Below are 14,421 nucleotides of genomic sequence, written 5' to 3' on the forward strand. Positions count from 1 at the left end.
TTCATTTTTTTTTTTTAGGCACGGGGAGATTAAGTGATTTGCCCAGAATCACAGGGGGTTTTTGGCGTCGTTACCGAGACTCGAACCCAGATCCCCAGGTCCGAGGTCGAGCGCCTTAGCCGTTAGGCCAACCCCTCTCCCCTGTCTGATTGTTAAAAGTAGGAGGTATCAGTACAGTTGGGTTGTTTTTTGTAGTTATGCTGTGTGATGTTGCCAGCTTCTAGACACGCATTAACGCATTAAATCTGCTGGTGTTACTGTTATGATGATTTTCATCAATGGTTTGCCCTAAGTCGTGGATGTTGAAGTCACCCAAGATGATTGAGTCCATGCCTGCGTACTGTACTAGTAGGGTTTCGATCTCATTTAATAGGCGGGTCAGATTGTCGTTAGAGTACGGTCCATGCCGATTATAGTAAACGTTGATGAGGAGAATTGGAGTCGGGCCATCAATCGTTATGAGGCCTTTCAAAATTCTAGCCAGGAACATGTCTGAAGTGTTCTGTATTGTTGAGGAATTTACTTTCAGAGCATGCTTTATATACGTTGAAATGCCCTCTGATGGTCTCTCAAAAATGTTAACCTTTTTTGCAGGTTTAAAATATTCGGCGTAGTTCCCTATTGGTGTAGAGGAGGTGGCCCATGTTTCCTGTACACAGATTATATCTGCTCCAACCATAAGTCCCACTGCTCCTGGGCTTTGCACAGCTTTGTGTATCCCAGCGACGTTCCAAGACACTATGTTGATGATTGGATTGTTTACCGTGGGGTTGTTATAGTCATTGTGGCTAATGTTGGAGTTTGTTGGTGCTAGATGGTTACCCGACTCTTGACCGGTGCTAATGTTGCACGAAACAAGCTCATTATGCCTGGTATGGCCCAAGGTATTCTTTATTGTTGTCAGATGGATGTTCGGTAAACCGTCAATGTTACTATTAGGAAGTAGAATTTAAGGCATGGGCAAGCCAAGACCAGTCTTTACCACTCTGCCCCATAATTGAGCATGACCGGTTACCTCCCTCTGTATGTTTGAAGATTTGAATTGAATTGCTATTCAGCTGTATTGCTTGTGTGCCACCTATTGAGCCATGTAAGATGGATCCGGTGGCAGGTGGAGTTGGATGATTGATGTTCATATTTTTCCGTCCCTTCAAGTCTTCATCTCCCTGTTGATTGTTATTATCTTTCAAAATCTCAGGGTATTTCGTCGGTGGATGAGCCTTAATTTTTATTCCCCAATTATCCAGTTGTGTTTTGTATCCCTTTAGTGCATTCGCCATGTTAAAGTTGGAAAAGGTTATCTCTGTCGTTCCGTTTTGTTCACTAGGCCCTGGACCAGAGAAAGCCACCCTCTCAATGTCTGTTGTTTTTATGTTCTCCAGTCCTGGGATGCTTTCGCAGAGTTTCAAGAGGTTCCCTCTGTTGAGGATGTCCCAACTCCCTTGTGAGATGTATTCGGAATATAGCAATACTTTTAGGTTTCGCGGTCTGGGTCTGACAACTGAACAAGATTCCGTGAGTTGAAAGGAACCGCAGGAGCTTCAAGAGGAGCTATCAGGTTCCATGTGGGATTGTCACCTTGGGCTAGTCCCTCCTCGATCCTTTTTGTTTTTACAGTGTGGATTTGTGAATCAATCCCAGCGGTGATGGTTTGGTCCGAGGGAGGTTGGCCGTCTTTGTGGCTTGCCCGAATAATGATTTTCTCCCGTTGAACGTTGGATGTAGATTCCGTTTGGCGGTCCTTATGGGCATTTGTGTCTGCAGGGTCAGATTTGTACATGTTATCGTGACCGGGCTCGTAGACCTGTAGGCCCTGTGCATAATTCAAGATGCTACTTGGCGCGGGAGATTTTGTAGTCGAAACTTTAATCAAGTTTTCGCTTAAGACGCGTGGTAGGCTCTTGGCAGATGTTATCATGGTGGATGTTCCACTTGTTTGTATGTCTCTGTTTTGGTCTGCCAATATTAGACCCCCACTCTTCTTGTCCTCACTGCCGGTAGTTTTATTATCCTTGTTTGCTGGCGCAAACCAATGCTCGATTTTTCCTTTTGCATAGCTTTTGTCTTTTTTTATTTTATTTAACTTTTTCAGTTTTTTCTTATTTTTCCTAGATAAGGATTGTCGCTCTGAGGGCGATGGATTTGAATCGTCCACTTTTCCAGGGTTATTGTTAGTTGTTTGATAGAGTTGTGATATTGGATGTGAGTTTAGATTTGATACCCGAAAGTTGGGGCTCAATGGGCTTTTTGGTTCATTGATGTTATTACCAGGAATTTCCTGGGTTCTCACTAGGCTGTCCTGGCTGGCCTTTGAACAGAGGGTTGGGTCCAAAGTGGGCTGTGTATCCCTTTGAGTAGTTTTGTTTATTGGATCTCCACTTGGCCTTGAGGGCCCTGAGGGTGAATGTGTGGCTTTTGTCCCGTTATTTATGTTCTTTGCATTTGTTCTCGTTATTGAATTTTGAGGGGAGAAGCGTGTTGTATTGTTCTTGTTTCTGTTTGCCTCATGTTTAAGATCCATGACTAATGTGCTCATTATTTCCGGGAGTTTTTCCAAAGACTGTGGTAACGGGGAGCACCCGCAGTCGTTGTGGTTTCATCATTACCTCTGTGTCTGCCTGTGCTCTGCGTATTAAGGAGTTTAAAGGTTCCAGTTTTGAATCCACTCCGGTGTTCAGGCTTGCTACGGACGGCAGAATGTTTATTTGAATGTCAAGTTTGTCCGCCTGCATTAATGCCGCATTTCCCATTGATATCAAGGCCTTGTTAATTAGTGCTAGGTGGGTTTCTATTCTTTGTGAGGCCAAGCTAGATTTCCAGAGCGGCAACTGTTTGTTTGAGTCTGTTAAACTTGCCACAAATCTAAGACAAGATTTTCATTTTGTATGGGGGCTACGTCATCGTCCCCCAATTTAATGGTACATATGGAGCATTCAGGAAGCCCGGCTGAGATTTCAAAGGTGTGCAAATAACCTTGAGGTTCACAGTGTTTTCTGTGGGGGTATAAGATTCCTTATTTATTTCACTTCCCTCTGGAGCCATAATAGATTGTAGTTCCGGGGGGTCGTAAGATAAATTTGTCGGAGCCAGTGTGTTGGTTCCTAGGACATTGGCTCTGGTTGATTTTATATTGTCTTCAGCTTGTGTTTTATTACCCTTCACGATCAAGACTTTTGGTAACAGAGGAACAGTCGATGAGGGCTTTTGACTCAATGTTTCATTTTTAACTGTGTCTGATGGTTTGTTAGCGTTAAAGCGGCGAGTGTCAAGCCTGGAGGCATCAGGAAAAGTATCAAATGGAGAAGTGGAGTGAATCAGTGGAGAAGTGTGGCTCACTGGTTAGAAGCGGCAGACCCTGAAGCAGAGGTCAGGCCCGGAACCAGGGTTCAATTCCCGACCCGGCAGGGTCTTGGGCTCAATGTCCGTGGACTCGATAATTCTCGCCTCGGTGCCTACTCTAATCATGGGTCCCACTCTGCAACTCTGGGCAATAGCTTGCTTAATCTCCACAACATCCCCAACAGCGCTGGGATGCCTGGCTTCACCTTGGGGGTGCCCTGGAGGGGGCATCTCACAGGGAGATCCAGGACGGGTTCCACAGTGGTATACAGCACCAGGATGCCCCGAGATGGGGCGGCAGTGCGCTTTACAAGTATACACACATTTACATTTACATCAATTGCTTTTCCGTGGGCAATGGAATTACCTTGTTTTGGATGTTGTGGAAAGTATTTCCTGATGTCATTGTTGCCTTTGGGGCTGCTTCTACTGCAAGTACTGATGCTATTATTTGTGTTTTTGATACAGTCTATGTTGTCCGTGTCATCGTGATTGCACAGGCTTCCTGTTATGCCTGTCATGCCTGTAGCCCCCTTTATAGTTGTATTTGTGTTTTTGGCATCTGTCCCTGGAGCTGATCCAGAAGCTGGGAAGAAGTTTGTCCTTTCTTCTCCCGATTGATTCCCATTGTGTAGGGTCCTATCCTGTGGGGACGTGTCTTGTCTTGTATTGTCTTTGCCCATGGGGTATAGCATTCTGGCGTTTTAGCGTTGTGCGGACTTATGAGGACGATAGTTGGACTGGGGTTGTATAAGGCCTGCGTTCCTTGTTCGTATAATTAATCTGCATGATAGTTGTCAAGTCTTTATTACAGCGTCTAGACTTTAAAAATGTAAGTTACAATATTTATCCTGTCTTATCCAGTATGTTATCCAATATAGGAAGGTGTAAAACGGCAAGCAAAGAGGCAAGAGTAGGGAAGCTAGCCATTTCCTTCCGTTTGAGATAGTTGAGTTAGTTGTCCGGTGATGATAGGTGGGGGAGTTTGTTCAAAAGATGCCGCCGTAATTGCCAATTATCTCTATCTGAGAGGGTGCCCGACCTGGCAAGAGCGGTATGATAGAGGCTGAAAAAGTGATTTGTTGAGGTGGTGATTAATTAAAGCGGGGGCAAAGCTATTATTAGGATTCCTTGATGCAGCCCGCCTAGCTGATCATTTGATCACTCACTCCCCTCTACCATTGTTCGCGTCTCTCTGAGGTCAGGGGGTGGGCGGGCAGCGTTAGCAGCAGAGACTGCTGCTTGTGTGGCGAGGCGAGTCAGTGCGAGGCAGTGCGGGGGGCGGGTGGCTCACCTTACTTCCCTTGCCGCTCTCAGCTGAAGCTGGAGCCTCCACGGCGTGGCGTTGGCGGTGCAGCGGTGCGCCAAATCGGGATGAGAACAAGGTCCTGAATCAGAATCGGAGTCAGGGTGAGCTGTTCCGCTGTTCCACTATGCAGCGGTACCTACTGCTATCAAGAGATCACAGATGCCACTCGGACGCTGCGCTCCCCACCTCCGTGCTCCTCCGCACTCCGAGCACCAAACGCCAAACGCCAAGCTCACACTCCGCCCTCTGCTTTCCGCTCTCCGTAGCTCCGTAGTTCACAGGAGACACTGTTTCCACTGTTCTCTGGCTGTTGTGGGGCTCACGTTGCAGCTTCTCCCCTAGACTCCCTGCGGAATTCCAATGGTAGCTTGAGCAATTAGGGCAGCTTGGCAGCTACAGGCTGTACTGTGGTCCACGAGCATGCAGCTTCCCTCAGGCTCAAAAATGCCTCAGACTGCTCCCAGGGATCATGAAGCCCGCCACTGCCTCAGCCTCCTCCTGCCGAGTGAAGCCTTGCCTGCCTGGCCTCGTTTCACCTGCCCCGCCCGCCCTGGGCTCACCGCAGCCGCTCACGGCAAAGGCAGGCCGGCACACACTGGCGGGGCGACCGGCTGCCAAGCAGCTTCCCAGTGCGGCTGCAGGAGGGCTCGGATAGCTTCCCGGCCACTTCACGGCGGCTCGACGGCTTCAACGAAGAGATCGGAGATCAGGTGAACTCCCGGGGTGCCTCAGGAGAGCAGCAGCAGCGCCGGAGCCAGCCGTGGCACCAACGGAGAGCCAAGCAGAGCAGAGCAGAAGCGAAGGCAGCAGCAAAAACGTCATGAGTGATGTCATATGTGACGTCATCAGCAGTGCATTGCCGGCGCGCAAGTTATAGTTAGCTGAACTAACTATAACAAGGGAATTTCAATGGTTTTGTATGGGAGAAATGTCCAGCTAACTATAACATGGGTGAAACCTATGGTTTTTCAGTGAATTTCTAAGGTTTTTTAAATGCTAATTCCTAACTATAATGTTTGTGAAATATATATATATATATATGGATCACTGAAATAATATCGACTTACAGAATATCGACTAGCAAAAATATCGAGGAAAAAATATCTACAGACAAAATATTGAGTTTGTATCTACAAACAGGTAAGTACAAAAATATTGAGTACAAAATATCGTTTACAAAAATAGTTTTAAAAAATATCGACTTTATTAAAAACAGTGTTAAATTAAATTTAAAAATTAATTACTAAAATATACTTAAAAATACTTAAATTAACTTATAATAATTAAATAATTAATGAAAGTTATAAAAAAAAAAAAATTACAATCATATTTGTTAAAACATATATATATATATTAACATAATATAATTAAATAATATCCAATATTATTACCGTACAAGAGCATAACTGTAAAAAATACTATTCTCAATCTACAGAGTGCAACTGTAGGGAAAGCGTTGGATAGCGTAGGGGTAAACATTACTATTCCCACTCCAGTGGGTGCAACAGTGAGGAAAGCGTTGGATAGCGTAGGGGTAAAAATTACTATTCCCACTCCAGTGGGTGCAACAGTAGGGAAAGCGTTGGATAGCGTAGGGGTTAAAATTCCTATTCCCACTCCAGTGAGTGCAACAGTAGGGAAAGTGTTGGATAGTGTAGGGGTAAAAATTACTATTCCCACTCCAGTGGGTGCAACAGTAGGGAAAGTATTGGATAGCGTAGGGGTAAAAAACTACTATTCCCACTCCAAAGAGTGCAACAGTAGGGAAAGCATTGGATAGCGTAGGGGTTTAAATTAATATTCCCACTGCAAAGAGTGCAACAGTAGAGAAAGCATTGGATAGCGTAGAGGTAAAAATTACTATTCCCACTCCAGTGGGTGCAACAGTAGGGAAAACGTTGGATAGCGTAGGGGTAAAAATTACTATTCCCACTCCAAATAGTGCAACAGTAGGGAAAGCGTTGGATAGCGTAGGGGTTATAATTACTATTCCCACTCCAGTGGGTGCAACAGTAGGGAAAGTGTTGGATAGCGTAGGGGTAAAAAATACTATTCCCACTCCAGTGGGTGCAACAGTAGGGAAAGCGTTGGATAGCGTAGGGGTAAAAATTACTATTCCCACTCCAAAGAGTGCAACAGTAGGGAAAGCGTTGGATAGCGTAGGGGTTTAAATTTCTATTCCCACTCCAAAGAGTGCAACAGTAGAGAAAGCGTTGGATAGCGTAGAGGTAAAAATTACTATTCCCACTCCAGTGGGTGCAACAGTAGGGAAAACGTTGGATAGCGTAGGGGTAAAAATTACTATTCCCACTCCAAAGAGTGCAACAGTAGGGAAAGCGTTGGATAGCGTAGGGGTAAAAATTACTATTCCCACTCCAAAGAGTGCAACAGTAGGGAAAGCATTGGATAGCGTAGGGGTTTAAATTACTATTCCCACTCCAAAGAGTGCAACAGTAGAGAAAGCGTTGGATAGCGTAGAGGTAAAAATTACTATTCCCACTCCAGTAGGTGCAACAGTAGGGAAATTAAAGACTTCATATATTATTTCAATAAATATAAATTAATATCTATCAAAAATTAATTAAAAGTAATTACGAATTTAATATAATATAATAATTAATCAATTAAAATGACAAATTAAAATTAAGTATTACAATTATTTAACTATTAATACAAATGAATTACAAATTAACAATTAATAATTTCACATTTAAAAATTAATTTACAATAAATTATAATTAAATACAATTAAAAAAAGTTGTTTTATTTAATTAATTATAAATAAATTACTTCCCATTCTATTCCCCTATAAACCCACAACCCACTACAGAAAAAAAATGATTAAATTAACATAATTCGCAATTAATCAATTAAATAAAATTAATTAGCAATTCTAATTTAATTATTTACCCATAAAGAATTAATTAGCACTTAATTCTAAAACAATACCAATAAATATGTTAGCATATTTAATTAATTATAAATAAATTACTTGCCACACAATTCCCCTATAAACCCACAACCCGCTACAGAAAATAAATTTGTAAAATTAACATAATTAGCAAATAATCAATTAATTAAAATCAATTGCCAATTAAAAGTTAATTAATTACCAAATAGAAATTAATTAACAAATAATTAAAAATGAATAACAATAAATACATTTACATATTTAATTAATGATAATTAAATTACTTCCCACCATATTCCCCTATAAACCCACAACCCGCTACAGATTTAAATTACGTAAAAAATAAAAAATAAAAATTTCATTAATTAAAATTATTTATAACATAAATACACACTTTTAACACACATAATAACATAAATATTACTATAAAAATTTCAATATTATCAAAAATTCGATAATTTTAATAAACTATATTATATACTTCGATATTTTAAATGTCTATATATTTAACAATCGATATTACATTACTTACCTTAATAACGATATTTTTGATGTCTATATTCTGTCCAGTCGATATTTTGTCCATTCGATATTCAAAACTCGATATTGTGTCCAGTCGATATTTTGTAGTCGATATTTTGACTGTGCACCATATAGATATATATATATATATATATATATATATATATGAAAAAAGAGTGGTGCTCGAAACGCGTTTGGCTGCGCATGTAGGTGGGAGGTCATGCTGTGCTAGTAACTGCTGGCGATGGTGTGCGCTATTCCTGTTGGTGCGACCTGTTCACTGAGGAACCCCTCTTTTTTCTTGTTTATAGTAGCTGGTCCGGCCGCGAACAGGTCCCGCTGCTGATCTGGCGGCTCCAAGTTCACACAACCGCAGGTACAGGTTGGACTACAGGAAGCCTCACTACCAGGATACTATGGGAAGCTGGCTGGCATTCATGCTCTCCTTCGCCCACTTGGGGAGATATTGAACTTAACATGCTGGAGACTTTATTTTAACATTTTGCAGAGGTGGGCAGGACCCACTGAGGTGTGCATTTCAACCATGAGCCCAGGCAACGATTTAATGGACTACACTTACCACGATGCCATGCGCCCAATGGGGTGGGACTCTCATTAACTAAATAAATAGGGTTGCATCTATTGCCACTTCTGCATTCCCTTTATGGCCACTGACGAAGAGCATCTTGCTCGATGCACGTTTGGCTGCGCATGAAGGTGGGAGGTCATGCTGTGCTAGTAACTGCTGGTGATGGTGTACGCTATTCCTGTTGGTACGACCTGTTCACTGAGGCACCCCTCTTTTTTCATATATATATATATATATATATATATATATATATATATATATATATTACCTACTGGCGGTCGCCAGTAGGTAGTTATAGTTAGGATTGTTTTCCATAGGAAATCCGCAACATTCTATTCAGAATAACTTTGGCGCCGGTGGACGAATCTTCGCGAATTTCTCAAAGAAGATGGCCCACTCTGCTCCGCTCCTTCCCTGAAAGTTTGGGGGGGGGGGATTCGTGAAGTTGGGGCCGAGATAAAAGGGGGTCCCAAAACATGTTTTCCCCATGTTAATTTCCATAAGGCGGTTGGCCTCACTTTTAGCCCGAACGGCTGAATGGATTTCCAACAAACTTGGCAAAATTGTAGGGACTGGTAGCCCGATGTGCCTTTGCTATGTCTCAAGATAGGTGCTCCAGTGGATTTTGAGTAATTTAGGTTAAAAAAAATATATATATCTATAAGCGCGCACCGGTACGCGTACCGGGAAGCGCTCCAGCGCGCACCGCGAGTTTGCGAGCGGAAAGCTGATTGGCTTTCGGGTGTCTGTCAACATTCCAAACAGTCCGGAGCGGCCGCCATCTTGTGTCTCGGTAGGATCGAGACACAAGATGTGGCAAAAACAAAGGGGGAAATGACGAAAAGGGGGCAGGGTAGAGCCCCCCTGACCCCCTAGGTTTGATGTGGGTGCCATAAAAGGGCCCCGCGGGGCAAAAAAAATTAATATTTTTTTCGATTTTCGCGGGGGGAGCGCCTGGTACGCGCACCGGGGAGCGCACTTTCGTGAAAAATAGTGAAAAAATATAGTGTAAAATAATCATTTTGAGTGATCAGAGGTAGGGTAGCTCTGAAAAGAGCTTTTGTGTTCTGTGGCTGATTTAGGTACCTACAAGTACATCCCACACACACCCACACGCACACACCCCACACACACACCCACACCTCCACCCACACCCAAACACCCCACACACCCACACACACACCTTATACATCCACACCCACACCCACACACCCCACCCCCCCACACCCACACACACACCTCAACCCCCCCCACACACACACACCTCACAGACACACCCCACACATCCCACACACACATCTCACACCCCCCCACACACACACACCTCTGACACACACCTCACACACACACCACACACACACCTCTCTCACACACACACACACCCACCCCCCCACACACCCACCCCACACCCCCACACACACACACCAACACACACACACCCCACACACACACACACCCACACCCCCCCTCACAGCCACACATCACACCCACACCCACACACCCCACATACACACCATACACACACACCCACACCACCAGCCACACTCCCACACACACCCCACACATCCACACACCCCATACACACACCCCACACACACCCACATATCCTACACATACAAACACACCTCACAGACACACACCCCCCCACACACACACACACACATCCCACACACCCACACACACCCACACACACACTCCTCACACACACACACACATCCCACACACACACATCCCACAAACATACCCCCCACACCCACACACCCCCCACACACACCTCACACACCCACACCTCCACCCACACCCAAACACCCCACACACCCACACCCACACACACACCTTACACCCCCACACCCCCACCCACACCCACACACCCCACACACCCACACACACACCTCACCCCCCCCACACACACACGTACCGGGGAGCGTACTATGGTGAAAACCCAGTGAAATAGTAAAATAATAATTTAAAGTGCTTAGAGGTAGGGTAGCTCTGAATAGAGTTGTGTTGTTTGGGTGTTTTAAGTACCAACATGTAGGTACCAATGCAGAGTCTTAAATTTAATGTACACCATTTCCTCTGTAGATATCTTGCATGTTGTTACAGAAGTTATTGTGGTATATGGAATCCATATCATAGTCTGTCAGGAAAGCAGAAATAGATACTTTAAGCACTCCCTGAGAAGGCCTAGGGGATCATGTGTAGTCTATCCTGCTCCCTTATGATGAGGAAAATGAGTAAACTTACTATGTAAGACAAAAACGTTGCACAGAATACTATAAGTCTCACTTTATATTATAATCATTTTGGTAGTACTTCATGAATTACGTATAAAAATGAATAATGTCTCAAACAATTTTTGATTAATAAATATAAATTTATTCTTCTGATTCTTTTTCAAAATTTAATAAAACTTCTAACATTATATTGTCTGGAATTTCCTCATAATTATCATTGCATGATTCAATTTGTTCCAAACAGTCAATTAATTGTTGGTCTATAGAGTCATCCATGAAATCCAAGACATTTTTTTTTCATCTGGATTGTTTTCAATCTTTACTTCGAAAGAAATAACATTGGATTGTTGTTTTTCTTCCATTTTCTTTTTGTAAATTGCATAAAAAATAACTTTATCAGTTGAGTTAGGGTACTTTTGGGTTTAAGTTCAGACAGGTATTTCTGAGTTTTTAACAGTGAAGTAAATTTTCGGCAGTGTATGGTTTCAGGCAGGAAGTAGAACTATTAAAAAGTGCATGTGATGAAGCCTAAGTAAATTCATAATTATACCAGAGAAGCCTAGCTCAATCCATAACTATTACAGAGAAGCCTATCTCAATCTATAACTATTACAGAGGGATAGTATATAACTATCAGAAAATGTTTTCCCAAATTAACTTAAAGTGCACAACATACTTCCCTTTCCAAATTAACAACTTACCTCTGTGAAAGCAGTTGAAGTTTTCAGTGAAAATCCTTTTCAAATGTACTTCAGTAAGTACTAGTCAAAATGGCTGTGTTTCCCTCTCTTTTTTTATATATATATTCATGTACATAACCAATCAAATGTCAGCGCATAAAAGTACAAAATGTAAGTAACATTGTAATTGGTTGTAATTTCTAACACTTTCATATGTGTTTTTGTCATGTAATTTACCTCAGGATATTTAGACAGGTCTATAGCCTAAATGGCTGAATGGAATATCACCAAATTTGGGAAAATGGTAGGGACTGGTATGTAGTATGGCCTATTCTATATATGGTGAACATCTCTACAGAGGTTTTTATGTAAATTACCTTTTAAAAAATGTTGACGCGCACCGGCAGCGCTACGGGAGTCCTCCATCTTGTGTTTTGGAAGAATTGAGACACAAGATGGAGGACAAACAACTTTGGGAATGGGTAAAAGGGGGCACGGTAGACACCGCCTGACCCCCTAGGTTTTCTGAGGGGGGCTTAGGAGGCCCATATAGGCCAAAAAATATTTCGCGGGGGGGCGCCCGGTACGCGTCCTGTGGAGCGTACCGGGGAGCGTACTTTGGTGAAAAACAGTGAAAAAAGTTAGAGAAAAGTAATCATTTTGAGTGATCAGAGGTAGGGTAGCCCTGAAAAGAGCTTTTGGGTTCTGTGATGATTTAGGTACCTACAAGTAGGTTCCTATGCACAGTCTTAAATTCAGAAGGAATATTCTATTCCCCTCATCTGAGAAGTGCACACCATCTCCTCTGTAGATATCTTGCATGTTGTAACGCAAGTTATTGTTGTATATTGAACCCATTCCATAGTCTTTCATGTAAGCAGAAACAGATTTATTCACATGTTTCCGTGCTTTCTCAAATTGTGGACAAAATTGGTTGGACCACTTCCATTTCTGTCTTTGGCATATATTGGAATATACCAAGGCAGTTTGTGGAAAAAGTGTCATCAATTGCCCAAAGGTGTCCTTTAAAACCATTTCCAGACCTACCCCAGTCAAAGTGCCTAGGTCATTTCCACCACAGTGCAAAATTATAAGGTCAGGGTGTGGCAGCTGGTGAAAGGTTTTCACCAATGGTATCAATTAATGACATCTCAATCCTCTTTGGCCAATCCATTTGATGTGCACATTTGGAAAATCAAGGTTGTGAAAATTTCTGAGAGCTGCATACCTTTGAGCCCAGTGGATGTAGCTATGTCCAATAATCCAGACAGAATACATGGTGAGAGGAGGTTCTGGTGCAGTCAGATGAAGTGTAGGAATAAAATGACAGTTGGAACAGTAGGAGTTTGCAAAAAGAAACTGGAGTTTCAGTGCTGTTGAATCACAAACAATGATAGTTGAAAACTGAAAGTTAGGGTGCATGGTTCTGTTCTGTGAAAGAAGTAATTTGAATGGTTAAGAAAAAGTCATTAAAAGAAAGATTGCACCTGATAAGCTGGTGTATTGAGAGGTCAAACATCCTTGCTGAGTTCATTTGCAACATTGTAGAATAACCTTTTAACCCTGAGAGCTCAGTGAGGAGGGAGTTGCTATGGTAACAGGTAGAAAGGGCTGAGGGGGGGACGGGTGTTGGTTTGAAAATAGAGAGGGAAGAGTTTTAATTGGTTAACATGAGGGATGTGTGTGTAGAATTAGAGGTTTTCTGTGCCATTCATGGTTGCAGTGCCTGGAGTACATACCTTTTGCTTTGCTAAAGAAATAATGGTGTGTGTATCTGACACTGTTCTCAATCTCCCAAAGCATTTGTAAAGGTGAGTTATGATTCATTCAATATAGATAGAGAGGTCAGATTAGGAAGCACATTGAGCTTCTTTGCTGTTGGTTTGTGTGATGCTTTTTGAAAATGCAATATTTGAACCTTTCACAATCATGTCACCTGTGTTACCTCAGATTAGGAAGCAGACTGAGCTTCTTTGCTGTTAGTTTGTGTCATTTTTTTGGTAATGCTTGGTAGGAATGTTTGCAAGAGAGAGGAAATGTATTTTGTAAAATAGTGAGTTTTCAGTACTGAAATGGAATGCTTGTACATAGGACCTGCGTTCTGTTTCTAAAATGTTATTGAAAAAACGATTTTGGGGCAAATCAATGGCTTTTACATTTTTGAGAAGGAATAAATAGTGTGTGCATGATTACATAAAAATATTTGAACCTTTCACAATCATGTCACCTGTGTTACCTCAGATTAGGAAGCAGACTGAGCTTCTTTGCTGTTGGTTTGTGTCATTTTTTTTAGTAATGCTTGGTAGGAATGTTTGCAAGAGAGAGGAAATGTATTTTGTAAAATAGTGAAGTTTCAGTAGTGAAATTGAATGCTTGTACATAGGAGCTGCGCTCTGTTTCTAAAATGTTATTCAAAAAAACGATTTTGGGGCAAATCAATAGCATTTACATTTTTGAGAAGGAATAAATAGTGTGTGCATGATTACATAAAAATATTTAAATTTTTCACAATCATGTCACCTGTGTTACCTCAGATTAGGAAGCAGACTGAGCTTCTTTGCTGTTGGTTTGTGTCATTTTTTTGGTAATGCTTGGTAGGAATGTTTGCAATAGAGAGGAAATGTATTTTGTAAAATAGTGAGTTTTCAGTACTGAAATGGAATGCTTGTACATAGGACCTGCGCTCTGTTTCTAAAATGTTATTCAAAAAATGATTTGGGGGCAAATCAATGGCTTTTACATTTTTGAGAAGGAATAAATAGTTTGTGCATGATTACATAAAAATATTTGATCCTTTCACAATCATGTCACCTGTGTTTCCTCAAATTAGGAAG

This window comes from Lissotriton helveticus, chromosome 10 (assembly GCF_964261635.1).
Source record: "Lissotriton helveticus chromosome 10, aLisHel1.1, whole genome shotgun sequence".
In the NCBI taxonomy this organism is placed as follows: Eukaryota; Metazoa; Chordata; class Amphibia; order Caudata; family Salamandridae; genus Lissotriton; species Lissotriton helveticus.